At 45.2% G+C, this 16,991-nt stretch overlaps 1 protein-coding gene and 1 pseudogene across 1 annotated transcript in view; both read left to right on the top strand.

Annotated features, from left to right (window-relative positions):
• LOC126249136 (uncharacterized) overlaps window positions 1-16,991 on the top strand; it is a 58,584-nt gene that overhangs the window by 16,052 nt on the left and 25,541 nt on the right. The window lies entirely within an intron of this gene.
• LOC126250282 (5S ribosomal RNA) lies at window positions 14,931-15,048 on the top strand (annotated as a pseudogene).

Genomic DNA, 16,991 nt, shown 5'->3' with positions numbered 1-16,991 from the left:
ATTCCGGACGTGTGGGGTGTCGCACTGTCCCTCTGGAACTTCCCAAGTCTGTCGGAATGCACAATGTTCTTGCAGGATCTTTTTCCGGACGCAGTGATGTCGAAGATTTGATGCTTTACCGAATTCCTGATATTCACGGTACACTCGTGAAGTGGTCGCACGGGAAAATCCCCTCTTCATCGCTACCTCGGAGGTACTGTGTCCCATCACTCATGCACCGACTATAACACTACGTTCAAACTCACTTAAATCTTGAAAACCTGCCACTGTAAGAGCAGTAACCGATCTAACAACTGCGCCAGACACTTGTTGTCTTATATAAGCGTTGCCGACCGCAGCGTTGTATGCTGCCTGTTTACATATATCTGTACTTGAATACGCATGCCTATACCAGTCTCTTGGGCGCTCTAGTATATATACAGGGTGTTACAAAAAAGGTATGGCCAAACTTTCAGGAAACATTCCTCACACACAAAGAAAGAAAATATGTTATGTGGACATGTGTCCGGAAACCCTTACTTTCCATGTTAGAGCTCATTTTATTATTTCTCTTCAAATCACATTAATCATGGAATGGAAACACACAGCAACAGAACGTACCAGCGTGACTTCAAACACTTTGTTACAGGAAATGTTCAAAATGTCCTCCGTTAGCGAGGATACATGCATCCACCCTCCGTCGCATGGAATCCCTGATGCGCTGATGCAGCCCTGGAGAATGGCGTATTGTATCACAGCCGTCCACAATACGAGCACGAAGAGTCTCTACATTTGGTATCGGGGTTGCGTAGACAAGAGATTTCAATTGCCCCCATAAATGAAAGTCAAGAGGGTTGAGGTCAGGAGTGCGTGGAGGCCATGGAATTGGTTCGCCTCTACCAATCCATCGGTCACCGAATCTGTTGTTGAGAAGCGTACGAACACTTCGACTGAAATGTGCAGGAGCTCCATCATGCATGAACCACATGTCATGTCGTACTTGTAAAGGCACATGTTCTAGCAGCACAGGTAGAGTATCCCGTATGAAATCATGATAACGTGTTCCATTGAGCGTAGGTGGAAGAACATGGGGCCCAATCAAGACATCACCAACAATGCCTGCCCAAACGTTCACAGAAAATCTGTGTTGATGACGTGATTGCACAATTGCGTGCGGATTCTCGTCAGCCCACACATGTTGATTGTGAAAATTTACAATTTGATCACGTTGGAATGAAGCCTCATCCGTAAAGAGAACATTTGCACTGAAATGAGGATTGACACATTGTTGGATGAACCATTCGCAGAAGTGTACCCGTGGAGGCCAATCAGCTGCTGATAGTGCCTGCACACGCTGTACATGGTACGGAAACAACTGGTTCTCCCGTAGCACTCTCCATACAGTGACGTGGTCAACGTTGCCTTGTACAGCAGCTACTTCTCTGACGCTGACATTAGGGTTATCGTCAACTGCACGAAGAATTGCCTCGTCCATTGCAGGTGTCCTCGTCGTTCTAGGTCTTCCCCAGTCGCGATTCATAAGCTGGAATGTTCCGTGCTCCCTAAGACGCCGATCAATTGCTTCGAACGTCTTCCTGTCGGGACACCTTCGTTCTGGAAATCTGTCTCGATACAAACCAAATGGGCATCTTCCAACTCCGCATTTGTAAACATTGCACTGACTGCAAAACCACGTTCGTGATGAACACTAACCTGTTGATGCTACGTACTGATGTGCTTGATGCTAGTACTGTAGAGCAATGAGTCGCATGTCAACACACGCACCGAAATCAACATTACCTTCCTTCAATTGGGCCAATTGGCGGTGAATCGAGGAAGTACAGTACATACTGACGAAACTAAAATGAGCTCTAACATGGAAATTAAGCGTTTCCGGACACATGTTCACATAACATATTTTCTTCATTTCTGTGTGAGGAATGTTTCCTGAAAGTTTGGCCGTACCTTTTGGTGTGTGTGTGTGTGTGTGTGTGTGTAAGAGGCATGTTACGAGAATAAGTGTACTTGATCTTTATATTTTTTTTTGCAAAAGCGTATTTGAAAATAGAAAATATTTACAGGCTATTTTTTACTATTTTTCCACATAATCGCCATCCCATTCACCGCATGTTATCCTATTCTGCTTCAGAACATTTCTGCACCTGCTCGTTGGTTGAAAATATAAGTCCACTCGTGTGTGTCATCATAAGATGAAAATTTGAAGGCTCCAAGTCAGGGGAATACAGGGTGGTTCAAAACACCCCAATCAAATGAGACCGAGAGTGCCTTGGTGACGAAGGCTGTGTGAGGACGGGCATTGAGAGGCAGCAGGCTCACTGTTCTCGTCAGCATTCCCCTTCTTTTGTTCTGAATGCTCCTTTTGTGTATTTAGGTTCTCAGAATTACGTTGTGCACTGATGGTCTCTCCTGAGGCAGAAATTCGAACAAAATCGTTCATTTCGGTCCCAAAACACCGAGGCCATAATTTTTTTGGCCGAAATTCTAGTTCTGAATTTTTTCGCAGATGAGGAATTAGTGTGAAATCACTATGACGACTGTCTTTTAGTCTCATGCGTGTAATGAGTCATCCACGTTTCATCTCCAGTCACAATAGAGCTCAGAAAGTCCTCACCTTCCAGTTCAAGTCACTCAAGGAACTCGAGGACGCTACTGACGCATATTTCTAGTGCTGCTGTGTCAGCTTTTTTTGGGAACCATCCTGCACACTTTCTCCGGTATCCCAGAGTTTCTTTGCGAGTCTCATAAAGAGTTAGGCAGAATTGTGGGAACATCGCAGAAATTTCATTCACTGTCAATCGACGGTCGTCACGAACGGTTTACTCGATTTTTGCGCCAACTCATTAGTCAAAGTGGAAGGTCTCACAGTTCTCAGTTCGTCATGAACATCCTGTAAACTCCATACACCAATTAAACACACCCGTTCTGTTCGCACCACCTTCGCGAAAAAAATTACGGTAGGAGTTATTACTGCCTCGAGTAGAAAGCAGGTCACAGCACGTGGCTCGCACTTCTTACCGACATCTTTCACGCAACTGGACACTGCAACGTGAGTTTACGTACTTCCGTGTGCGGCGGGGCGGGTTTGCTCTCTCACTGTCTATTAAACAATTAGTCCACCTACATTAATAGGTTTCAGGTTGTCTGCCCCTTCACTATACGATGATATACTAGTTTAGCCAGCAAAAACAGCGTTGACGAAAATTCGACTAAATACCTACAAGGCAAAGGCCGCATAACTTCATTCCATGGGCAGTAGCAGGAAGTTAAACTATCGAGCGTTTCGGGAGTTTTGCATGAGTCCTTTTAGTTGGTCTATTGTCTTTACAACAGGGAAAATGGCTGTCATGTCCGTATTTAATATCCCGACATCAGTTATGCAGTTTTACTGATTGTCTCTGTTATAAGTTCACACCTGATAGCAACCAGAAGATATTTAGTCAGACACGATATTTTGAACGTCCTAAACAGACCCTAATCCACGATACCTTGCGAGTTAACACACCCAGTCGTTCACCAGGCTGCTTGTAAAGGAGTGCTCGCCATAACATTTCGTAATCTGCACGAAACACCTCACGCGGAGTTTATGTACGATATGAAATGTTCACAGGCGAATATCTCCTAAAATCAACCACTCACGTAGCTTAGACTTTCACAAAATAGTACTATAATCGCTTTTCATCAACACGAGGACAAATCAAAATGCGCGAATTTCTTCATTTTGGTACAAATTTGATTAGCGCGGTTTAACGTAGGTGGTTCAAAATGGTTCAAATGGCTCTGAGCACTATGGGACTCAATATCTTAGGTCATAAGTCCCCTAGAACTTAGAACTACTTAAACCTAACTAACCTAAGGACATCACACACACCCATGCCCGAGGCAGGATTCGAACCTGCGACCGTAGCAGTCCCGCGGTTCCGGACTGCAGCGCCAGAACCGCTAGACCACCGCGGCCGGCTAACGTAGGTGTTTCCCAGAAAACAGCACCCGAACGACTCTCTCGACTCATAGATCTGTGGCACAAAGCCCTACTCAAACGAGCAGGAAATGCTGAATTCCTTTTGGCTAGTATGTTAAGCAGCTAATCAGATCATCTCGAGCACTTCCTTACTCGCAGCATTTCTAATGTCAGCCAATCAGATTACTGCAAGTAATTTAGACTAGAAATTTCTTAATTCCGAAATTAAATAAATTTAATGAAAACAATATACAATTCATTTCCACAAAATAAATTACTAATAAATTTTATACTCAACACCCCTTGTGGCTGCCTTTTACAAAATCAAGCTTACTACGACACAGCCGGCCTCTGTGGCCGAGCGGTTCTAGGCGCTACAGTCGCCGGTTCGAATCCTGCCTCGGGCATGGATGTGTGTGATGTCCTTAGGTTAGTTAGGTTTAAGTAGTTCTAAGTCTAGGGGATTAATGACCTCATGTGTTAAGTCCCATAGTGCTTGGAGCCATTTATTTTAATTTTACTCCGACATACGTCACAAATTCCCCTACAGCACAACTTTCTCACGCATATTTTTACATAGTTTTAATAAATCATCACATACTTACTTTATGTATACCCTCCAATCACTCCCTCAGTCTCTCCAAAACACTCACACAACAAAATCACAATGAAAAAATATTTTCCAATGTATCTTTAATTACGTCAGAAATCTGTGGTAATGAAACTAAAAAAAATTCTAGAAAATTATATTACTAACTGTTATAGTTTCAGTTGATACTACAGATGAATACATTACAGTCCCTAACTCGTTTTCACAATGCCAGCACAGTTATTATATGTTTTAGGTAGAAATTTATACCTCTGAAAGTATTGAAGTTATTGATTCGAAATTTTATTATTGTCGTTGTGTTATCCATAGAATTTGGCATACTAAGTATGAAAGAGATCGGTTAATATTTAATAGTACTTCTTCAGATTCTTAGAGAGTATGTGTACCGTATTGCACGCAGCATTAATCAAGTACACAGCGCGCTCGGCCCACAAGTAGCCAGCGTCAGCTCTGTAGGTGTGGGAATCAACATCTGATCTCTTCCTAGCTCCACGGCTAGCTACGTTTTCAATGCAAGATGACGACTCGTAATAATTTGCTACGTAATGCGCGTTCCTGCGATGCTCGCTCTGGTCTCTCCCCCCCCCCCCTCCCCTTTCTCTACCACTCAGTTGCCAATCCTCAAAAAACAAAAACAAAAAACAAAAAACACAGCTCGTTATGGCCACAATACATTTACTTCTGAGTATGACTCGTGCCTCTCTTAAGAGTCGCCTGGCCCATTTTCTCTAGTGTTTCAGCAGCTATTTGCAATTTCGTTTTTGCATTGTGTAGCTGGAGTCAGCTCAAACAAATAGTGCTCATCACATCTTTCATGAGACACGCATTGTCGGCGGAAAGTTTCGCTTTGTTTCCTGTTACGAACAATTTTTTTCAAAAAGCGTAACTTTATGTGCCAGTTCGATAGAGCAATTCCAGAATAGTTTAGTGTGATAACTGCTTTATCTATTTGTGTTAACGGGGACACTAAAACGAGAGGAATAATAGTACTCAAGCAGCAGCAGTTGAGCGCCCCACAAACAAAACATCGCACTATGGGACTTAACATCTGAGGTCATCAGTCCCCTAGAACTTAGAACTACTTAAACCTACCTAACCTAAGGACATCACACACATCCATGCCCGAGGCAGGATTCGAACCTGCGACTGCAGCGGTCGCGCGGTTCCAGACTGTAGTGCCTAGAACCGCTCGGCCACTCTGGCCGACCTATTCAGTTATTAGTGACGTGTATTCTGCTTCTGCGACGCTGTACGACACCTAGAATCTGGTGAACATTTTGGTTCTAATTGTGAGAACTGTTGTTGAAACCCATCCGTCCATTCTTGTTTTCGCGGCTCCACAAATCAATCACCGTGAACATTGCGACGGTTCTTAGAGCAAAAACATGGCTCAATTCATTTCACGTGCACGTCAGATTAAAAGAAACTGAAGTTCGCTGTCTCTGGCAACTTCACTGACATGTAAACAGCCTTTAAATCCTAACAGGTATGGCATAAGCTCAAGAATCTGGAAGGAAGGAAGGGAGATTCGGTTTAACGTCCCGTCGACATTGAGGTCATTAGAGACGGGGCACAAGCTCGGATTGTGTCAAGGATGGGGAAGGAATCGGCCGTGCACTTCCAAAGGAACCATCCAGGCATTTGCCTGGAGCACTTTAGGGAAACCACGGAAAACCTAAATCTGGATGGCCGAACGTATTTCATGAATCTCGTTGAGATGTAGATACGAGGGACGGCTAGTTAGGAAAGCAACACTTTCTTTCCCAGCCGAGGTCGGTTGAAAAATGCGAGATTTGTCGTGGGACATCCTGAAATATTCCTGTCTCAGTCCCTATAGTTTCGTGAAGTTCTGAGAAATAACGGCACTACACGTAGCCTGCAAAATGGCGTCTGAAACGGAGGTGCGTTCCAAGCTGAGAGCTGTCATTCATTTCCTTTTTGCGTAAAACCAGAGCGTCGTCAATATGCAGAGGCGCTTACAGAACGTTTACGGTCACTAGGTAGTGTAGAAAAGCACGGTGAGTCGTTGGGCGAGACATCTGTTATCATCGCAACAAGGTCACGCAAACCCATCGGGAAATGAAGCGCGCATTAGAGAGAAGCTCACAAAACTTCATAGGACTGTTCTTACTCATCCAACCTACAGTCCGGAACTCGTACCTTCCGACTTCCATCTATTTGGCCCAATGAAGGATGCAGTCCGTGAGAAACAGTACGTGGATGATGTTAGGTTACTGATGCAGCAACAGATTGGTTCCGATGTCGACCAGTAGAGTGGTACCATGCAGCTACACGGGCCCTCCCAGTAATGTGGGGCACGGCTGCCGCATTGAACGGAGATTATGTTGAAAAGTAGGATTTTGCACCCAAAATAGTAGGGAATAATATTGTGTATGGGAATCCTGAATAAAACCAACATGCTTTCAGGAAAAAAATGTCTTGCATTACATATTGAACGCCCCTCGTACGTACTGCAAAGGAGCTCGTTGAAATACACGAAGAAATCTAGGGGGTCTTCTATTGGTTTCATCTACACTCCTGGAAATGGAAAAAAGAACACATTGACACCGGTGTGTCAGACCCACCATACTTGCTCCGGACACTGCGAGAGGGCTGTACAAGCAATGATCACACGCACGGCACAGCGGACGCACCAGGAACCGCGGTGTTGGCCGTCGAATGGCGCTAGCTGCGCAGCATTTGTGCACCGCCGCCGTCAGTGTCAGCCAGTTTGCCGTGGCATACGGAGCTCCATCGCAGTCTTTAACACTGGTAGCATGCCGCGACAGCGTGGACGTGACCCGTATGTGCAGTTGACGGACTTTGAGCGAGGGCGTATAGTGGGCATGCGGGAGGCCGGGTGGACGTACCGCCGAATTGCTCAACACGTGGGGCGTGAGGTCTCCACAGTACATCGATGTTGTCGCCAGTGGTCGGCGGAAGGTGCACGTGCCCGTCGACCTGGGACCGGACCGCAGCGACGCACGGATGCACGCCAAGACCGTAGGATCCTACGCAGTGCCGTAGGGGACCGCACCGCCACTTCCCAGCAAATTAGGGACACTGTTGCTCCTGGGGTATCGGCGAGGACCATTCGCAACCGTCTCCATGAAGCTGGGCTACGGTCCCGCACACCGTTAGGCCGTCTTCCGCTCACGCCCCAACATCGTGCAGCCCGCCTCCAGTGGTGTCGCGACAGGCGTGAATGGAGGGTCGAATGGAGACGTGTCGTCGTCAGCTATGAGAGTCGCTTCCGCCTAGGTGCCAATGATGGTCGTATGCGTGTTTGGCGCCGTGCAGGTGAGCGCCACAATCAGGACTGCATACGACCGAGGCACACAGGGCCAACACCCGGCATCATGGTGTGGGGAGCGATCTCCTACACTGGCCGTACACCACTGGTGATCGTCGAGGGGACACTGAATAGTGCACGGTACATCCAAACCGTCATCGAACCCATCGTTCTACCATTCCTAGACCGGCAAGGGAACTTGCTGTTCCAACAGGACAATGCACGTCCGCATGTATCCCGTGCCACCCAACGTGCTCTAGAAGGTGTAAGTCAACTACCCTGGCCAGCAAGATCTCCGGATCTGTCCCCCATTGAGCATGTTTGGGACTGGATGAAGCGTCGTCTCACGCGGTCTGCACGTCCAGCACGAACGCTGGTCCAACTGAGGCGCCAGGTGGAAATGGCATGGCAAGCCGTTCCACAGGACTACATCCAGCATCTCTACGATCGTCTCCATGGGAGAATAGCAGCCTGCATTGCTGCGAAAGGTGGATATACACTGTACTAGTGCCGACATTGTGCATGCTCTGTGGCCTGTGTCTATGTGCTTGTGGTTCTGTCAGTGTGATCATGTGATGTATCTGACCCCAGGAATGTGTCAATAAAGTTTCCCCTTCCTGGGACAATGAATTCACGGTGTTCTTATTTCAATTTCCAGGAGTGTATATACTCTAAAGACTACTTCACTATCTTGCAAAGCACTTTTCTCCAAGGAAATGTCTTTTATTATTTGTTTATTTTAGACGACTTGTACAGCATGTTGTACACTTTTCATCACCACCTGCGGATACAACTGCCAGTAGTGGCCGGGTGGAGAGAGCGAGAAGTGCAATACTTCGCTCTTTCAAAAACTTGCACGATCTTCGTCCCAGCAATAAGTTCTGGTAGAGGAGGCCGGCTAGCCGGCTATCGGTTATACCAGAATGTCCATGGACTGTTGCAGCGTGCTGATTCATTTATTATCTCGTATGTTTAACGTTGCTATCTGGCAGCATTTTAAACTATTCTGGTAACAAATTTAGCTTCCACTAAAGTTATTAATAAACTGAAGATGTTTTCTGTCAATAAATGTTACACCGTTGCAAGTCTGTTGGCAGAGTTTACCTGCGAACGGCAAATACTGCTGACCGGATATAAATCATGTGGACAACACATGGATAACGAGCATTCGTCAGCAATAAACTAAAAATAACTGACTCTGTAACATTCGTAGTTTACGAATAACAGAAGAGATGACGTGATATTTCTTTTCCCGTCTTCCATTTCTTGTTAGAAAATGGAGTCCATCTGCGCATACACTTGTATAGTGACCGAGATACGAATTGTCACCTCTGTAATATGCATTTTAGCTCAGCTCCTGAACGAATCACAGAATGCTGAATTGTGATGTTAACAGTACGCATGAGCGTGTCCGGCCACTGGTACGCTCCCAACTATGACCTGTATGTTTTGCAGATTTTTTTGAGAAGTTCCTTAAATGTTTGTTATGGTTTCCACAGAGGACCTTTGATGGGGCTGATATCTTGCAAGTGTGTTTTTTACTAAAAATGTACGGTCAAGTTGGTGACATTCCCTTATAAGCTATCAAAAATAACAAACAGAAATAATCACAACTGTTTATTATTTTTCACAACTTAGTTTTGTCCCTTTTATGTATTATGTGCCTTTGCTATACAAGTAGATGAGTAGATGATTCACTAGCATAGTCGTTTCCCATTGATCTAGTTGAAATTTAATGATAGATTCTGTACAGAACTTGGAGAAAAGTTAGTCAGAGGGCCTGTAATAATAATAATTGTTAGACGGTGCTAATCTTATGCGGTACCAACCAACAGACGAGTAGGGCGATTCTGGATGATTTACAAGAAGTTTAACGAGTTCATGTACATCGAAACCTATAGAATATTTCAACAGTTTAATGTTGTAGCATACTTGCCAAAAAAATTGTCGTGCTTTAAAAATCAATATTGAAAACTCCAGTGCCAGGCGGTCACGTACGGGCGACGTCAAACCAGTTTAGTGTTTATGGGGCGTGACGGAGAGATCTGTTCATGGCCAAGACAGTTCACCTACAAATGCCAGGCAGAGACTGAAATGCACAGCACAGTATTCCTACCGTTATATTCGGTCCACCAGCCACCAGTTAAAGCAAAACAGCGTCGACTTATCAGTTTATATTGCTGGGCTGCAGTGTACTAAGTGTTTGTACAAGACTTGAAATAATGTTTTCATAACATTTGTTCCAACAGACTAACTGCTGTTAAAATCACTGTCCGTCTACATTCATATCTGTTAACGTAAAAATTTATTCTTGATGATTTTTAAACATTATGAATTTTTTTAAATTTCGTTGGTTTAAGAAGCTTCGTTCAGTGATTAAACACCAAAAACTATTGAATTTCTGCTTCAGCCACTTGCTATTTTAAAATCCAACACGTGTTTCGATGGCTATCCCTTCATCATCAGGTGGATTTTGTTGTGTTTACAACATGTAATGCACTTGAGGAATGCACATGTGACGTCAATTTGGCAGAGAGCGATGTAACAAGAAAACTGCGTGTCGTCTTGCACTAGTAAGAAATTATTAGCATCAATACCTCAATTGAGAGGTGTTTATACGTTTATGTGTGTATGTGGAAACTGTCTTTATTTCATATCGGTATAAAAATATTTGTTCATGCTGACATTGCGCACTACAAGTGTTCATCATTATAAGTTTGAATACCACAATATTTTTTTCAGTTCTTACGGTGCAACCAAGTTTGCTGTCACAATAAAAATTGTGGATTTCGACTAGAGATATTCAAGAGGTTCTGAGACACATTTATATAATAAAATGCTTAGTTTGTTATGTTACTCTCGTCGCTTTGGTCGAGGCTGCACGTCCCCTCAAAACACAAGCTTCACGAATACGCACCGTTATTTTAAAGAGCGTCAGTGGTAGCCTAGTACAATAAAAGTCTACATTTCGCTTATCTAGCAGTTTCAGATAAACCTATCACACTGTCGAACTGTAGAGTGAGAAAGGATAGAAAAAGTGCCTAATATCAATAGCTGATCCTTACTGGCTGCGTTTACTCTAAACATTGCATTATGCTGCGTGTCTCCCAATCGTAAAGGATTTTTTTTTCCCGCCGCAGTTTATCGCGGCACTTCCTTCCTCTCTAAACTTAATTTCTTCTCATTACACGACAGCTGAAACGGGCATGTAGCTTGATACCGGTCCAGTATATAAGATGTCTATCCTAAGAGTCGTCAAGCGCATTTTCCCTGATGGCTCAGCAGGTATCTGCAATTTTGTTTTAGCACTGTGCAGTTGGAATCAGCCCAAAAAATTAGTGCTCATCACGTCCTTCATGCGACGCCCAGTTTCGAGGGAACTCGTCGGTTTGTTTCATGTCACAAATAAAATGACCTTTGTTATATCGGAGCCAAGGTAGCCCCTGAGGGCCGGCAACCCATATTACACCACAGAGGACGAGGTTGTCTATGCCCAAGGCGTACCAAAAGCACCATGGTAAACAGCGGCTATTTACATATAAGATAATGGAAAGAGACATTTCGAGCACTACTTCCTGCAGGGGGAGCTCGAGCCACGGCCTGCAGGAAGTATCACTACGCCAAAACGTGATTGGCTGGAGACAGCTATTCAGGGGCTAGAACCAGTCCCGAAGTTCAGTTCACGCCGGATGCCGACCTCGTGTACTGCGACCGTTGAAGATTACTTCTTCGTCTCTGAATTGGACTGTTACTAGTGTGTGTGTGTGTGTGTGTTACCACGAACCTTTGTGGAAAATTATAAGTGAACTTTTCTTTGCCTCAATTAAGAGACTTTTGTTGATATCGTTATTGTTACCTTCCGTTTGTATGTTCAGTCATCAACCTTGTGAACTTACATCAATAAAAGTTGCGTTTGTGATAAATTGCGAATTGTCAGTCACAACAAACTTCATAGCGGTATATTACCTACCCACGCGATAGAGAGGTCCCAGATTAGTCTAATGCGATATTAGTTTTATCTGGTTAACTAATAACAGGGATAGTAAAACTCGAAGGAAACTAATACTCCAGCAATGACAGGACCGGCCTTCCCTGCGCCGACTGCTACCGCCAAGCAAGCAGCGCTATTCTTCGTGTTTTACTGTCCCTGTTAATACATATAGATAAAACGAATATCGGACTAGACTAATTTGGAACCACTCTATCGAATTGGCACCTAAAATTCCACTTTAGAAATTTTTTTGTAATGGGAAACAAACCGACGTATTCCGTCGACGCTGTATGTTGCATGAAAGCCATGATGAGCTCGATCTGTTTGGGCTGGTTCCAGCTACACGTTGCAAAAACGAAATTGCAAATATCTACCGAAACACCAGCTAAAATGCACCTCACACACACACACACACACACACACACACACACACACACACACACACACACACTGAAGAACCAAAGAAACTGGTACAGCTGCCCAATATTGCGTAGGCCCCCATGGGCACGCAGAAGTCCGCAACACGACGTGGCATGGACTCGACTAATGTTTGAAGTAGTACTGAAGGGAATTGACACCATGAACCCTGGCAGGGCTGTTCATAAATCCGTCAGAGTACGAGGGGGGGGGGGTGGAGATCTCTTCTGAAAAGCACGTTGCAAGGCATCCCAGATATGCTCAATAACGTTCAGGTCTAGGGATTATGGTGGGCAGCAAAAGTGTTTAAACTCAGAAGAACGTTTCTGGAGCCACTCTGTAGCTATTGTTGACGTGTGGAGTTTCGCATTGTCGTGTAGGAATTGCCCAAGTCCGTCGGAATGCACAATGCACATGAATGAATGCAGGTGATCACACAGGATGCGTACGTACGTGTCACTTGTCAGAGTCGTATTTAGACGTATCAGGGGTCCCATATCACTCCTACTACACACGGCCCACACCATTACAGAGCCTCCATCAGCTGAACAGCTCCCGGCTGATATGCAGGGTCCATGGATTCATGAGATTGCCTCCATACCCTTAGACGTCCATCCGCTCGATACAATTTGAAACGAGACTCGTCGGACCAGGCAACACGCTTCCGGTCATCAACAGTCCAGCGTTGGTGCTGACGTAAAGCTTTGTGTTGAGTAGTCATCAAGGGTTCACGAGTGGGATTTCAGCTCCGAAAGCCCATAATGATGACGTTTCGTTTAATGGTTCGCACGCTGATACTTTTTGATGACCCAGCACTGAAATCTGCAGCAATCTGCGGGAGTGTTGCAGTTCTATCACGATTCTCTTCAGGCTTCGTTGGTCCCGTTCCTGCAGGATCTTTTTCCGGCCGCAGCGATGTCGGAGATTTTATGTTTTACCGTATTTCTGATATTTACGGTACACTCGTATATGGGCGTACGGGAAAATCCCTACTTCATCGCTACCTCGGAGATCCTGTGTCCCATCGCTCGTGCGCTGACTGTAACACCACGATCCAACTCACTTGAATCTTGATAATCTGCCACTATTCAAATGGCTCTGAGCACTATGGGACTCAACTGCTGTGGTCATCAGTCCCCTAGAACTTAGAACTACTTAAGCCTAAATAACCTAAGGACATCACACACATCCATGCCCGAGTCAGGATTCGGACCTGCGACCGTAGCAGCAGCGCGGCTCCGGACTGGAGCGCCTAGAACCGCACGGCCACCGCGGCCGGCAATCTGCCACTGTAGCAGTAGTAACCGATCTAACAACTGCGCCAGACGCTTGTTGTCTTATACAGGCGTTGCTGACCGCAGCGCCGTATTCTGCCTGTTAACATATGTCTGTATTTGAAAACGCATGCCTATACCACTTTTTTTAAGCACGTAAGTATATATCGCAACACCAAAATGGAGTTGTGAGACATAAACTAAAGCTGGTAGGTGTGTTTCTACTTCTGAAAGATGATGTCTATTACTATTTCGCGCCAGTCGCATAAGAGTGGCGCTAGTAGTATCACTATTAGGATGCAAATCGGTTTTGCTTGAAATACACGCTGTAACGGTCGTGAGTGTTAGTTATCTTTGAGATTGGACGTGATGAGTTGATGAGGGTCAAGAACGTCTTTAAGGTGACAAAGGCGCTATTATCAACACCTCACTGAGTTTGAGCGAGCTCATGTAATAGGGCAACGGGAAGATGGATGTTCCTTTTGCGATATTGCAGAAAGATTTGACAGGAATGTAGTCACTGTACATGATTGCTGCCAGCGATGGTCACGAGAATGTATGGTCGTGAGAAGATCGGACTGCAGACGGCCACGTGTTCGGAGTATGGCTTTGGCACATTGTACTGCATCTGCAGCAGCAATCTGAGCAGCAGGTTGGCACCACAGTGACACATCGAACTGTTACACAACGATTACTTCAAGGACGACTCCGAACCAGACTCTCAGTAGCTTGCAATCTATTGACCGCAAACCACCGCCATTGCGACTTCAGTGGGGTCAAGCGGAAACTCATTGGAGGGCAGGGTGGAGATCTGTTGTGCTTTCTGATGAAAGCTGGTTCTATCTCGGTGCCAGCAACGGCCATATGTTGGTTAGAAGGAGGCTAGTTGAGGACCTGCAACCAACCTGTCTGGTGGTAGAGACAATGGACCCACACCTGGCGTTATGGACTGGTTTGCGACTTCGTATGACAGTAGGAGCACTCTCGTGGTTATCCCACGCATCCCGAATGCGGATCTGTACGCCAGTCTGGTGATTCGACCTGTTGTGCTGCCATTCATGAACAGCATTCCAGGGGTTGGTTTCCAACAGGATAACTCTCGCCTACCTGACATGCTCTACAGAGTGTCGACCTGTTGCCTTGGCTTGCTCGATCACAGGGTCTGTCTCCAGTCGATCACATATGGTGCATCATCGGACGACAACTCCAGCGTTATCCACAACCAGCATTAACCGTCCCTGTATTCACCGACCAAGTGCAACAGGCAATGACCTCCGTCCCACAAATGGACATCCGGCTCCTGTGCAGCACAATGCATGCACGTTTGCATGCTTACATTCATTTTGGCAGTTACACCGGTTATTAATATACCAGCATTTCACGTTTCCGCCAACGGCCTTGCCGCAGTGGTAACACCGGTTCCCGTCAGATCACAGAAGTTAAGCGCTGTCGGGCTGGGCTAGCACTTGGATGGGTGACCATCCGGTCTGGCGAGCGCTGTTGGCGAGCGGGATGCACTCAGCCCTTGTGAGGCAAACTGAGGAGCTACTTGACTGAGAAGTAGCGGCTCCGGTCTCGGAAACTGACATAGGGCCGGGAGTGCGGTGTACTGACCACATGCCTCTCCATATCCGCATCCAGTGACGTCTATGGGCTGAGGATGACACAGAGGCCGGTCAGTACCGTTGGGCCTTCATGGCCTGTTCGGGAGGAGTTTTTTATTTTTTTATTTCACGTTTGCAACGGCTTATCTCGCATTTACATTAACCTGTGATATTGCAATGTTGATCACTTACATTTGTTACTTAGACAAATGTATTCCGGAAATCCCATTACTCTAAATTTAATAATTTGTTTGGGTTTTTCTTTATATGCATTATGTTTTTATATGTGTTTATATGTATTATGTATTCACTAACTTCACGAATGCTGTAGGACACCGTGAATGCAAAATATTAAATAATAGTTTCAGTACATCAATCTTTGCTACTACAATACTTGATACATTTGCTTTACCATCCAAACTTTCCCTAGCTGATATCGAGCTATGGAGTCTCACTATTCCAGTAACGGTACTAACTAATACATCCTGATGGAAATCTCATCCCAGTCCCTTCTAATTTTCCGTTTAAAAGGCAACGAGTATGAAAAACACTGTTCGAATCGTTTGATTCATCTTACCTCGTAGGAAGTAGTTCGTCTTGGCGTTTTCTGTAGCCCACATCTGCCGTCTTTCCTTGCTGCATCCTAAGATTCCGTCATCACCTCATTCCCGTACCCTCTGTATGGGTTTATCATGTGACTCACAATTCACTACACATTGATTGCTCCAAAATTGTTACGGTCAATTGCCTAGAACTGGTGGCATTATCCCCAACGTCTTGGCACAAAAGAGCTGGGGTATGCTTTTGGTTAACTACATCATCACTTCTGCGAGATATTGTTTTTCTTCGTCGTGGTTGAAATATTTCCCAGCACTTGAGTACAATCTTGTACTCCCAGCTAAGTCAAGGTATCTGTGCGTGTTTCTTTGGATTTTTTGGAAGCCATAAGGCCGACCAAAAGTTGCTCCAAGGTTCTGTATAATTATCGTAAAATACAAGGTGAGTCAGGAGGAAAGGTACATACTTTGAGGGTTGATATTATTGGTGATCCTGAACAAAAATCTTCAAATGAACATACATCATTTTCTTAGCCGTGTCCGACATACGGCTGTTTGAAAATCACAGGCATGAGTCGCATGTCTTTCTTCACCAGCACTCACATGCGAATACATCCACAGCGTCATTGGATGTTGTCTGTACTGACCATTTCAAGGTGCAGTTCACATGTACATGGTGGGGCGACGAGTCCTGCAAGTGTGCACCTTGTTTGCCTCCAATCTCAGTACCAAAGTGGTTGCACCAGTGTACTGCAGTGCTGTTACGTGTACAGGCAAAACAGTTGACTATGGGCTTTTTGACCATCTTTTGCGAGGAAGTGTACACAATTAAACAAAATATGAGATCATAATCTTCCGTTTACTATCACCTGCATTTATCCTGTTCCCTGTTGTTTTTATTAGCTTCCTCGGAAACCGTTAAGAGCAGGACATACGTTGATATGACTTCTCGTTCACAATCACTAATACTATCACCCCTCAAAGCATGTAACTTTCCTCCTGAGTGTCCGCCTGCTCAGCTAAGTGGCAACGTGTTTGCATCCCATGCAGTGGGCCTGGGTTCGTTTCCCGGCCGGGTTGGTGATTTTCTCCGCTCGTGGAGCGGAGGTTGTGTGATCCTTATCACCGGTACGCAAGTCGCCCAATGTGGCGTCGACTGCAATAAGACTTGCAACTCGGCGGATGAACTTCCCCGGATGGAGCCTCCCGGCCATCAGTGCCTCCCTATCATTTGATTTTTCCTCCTGACTCTCCCTGTATACGAAATAGATAAAACATTTTAATGTAA

The sequence above is a fragment of the Schistocerca nitens genome, chromosome 3, assembly GCF_023898315.1.
Source record: "Schistocerca nitens isolate TAMUIC-IGC-003100 chromosome 3, iqSchNite1.1, whole genome shotgun sequence".
NCBI classification, from domain to species: Eukaryota; Metazoa; Arthropoda; class Insecta; order Orthoptera; family Acrididae; genus Schistocerca; species Schistocerca nitens.
This window is presented reverse-complemented; position numbering and strand designations above follow the sequence as displayed.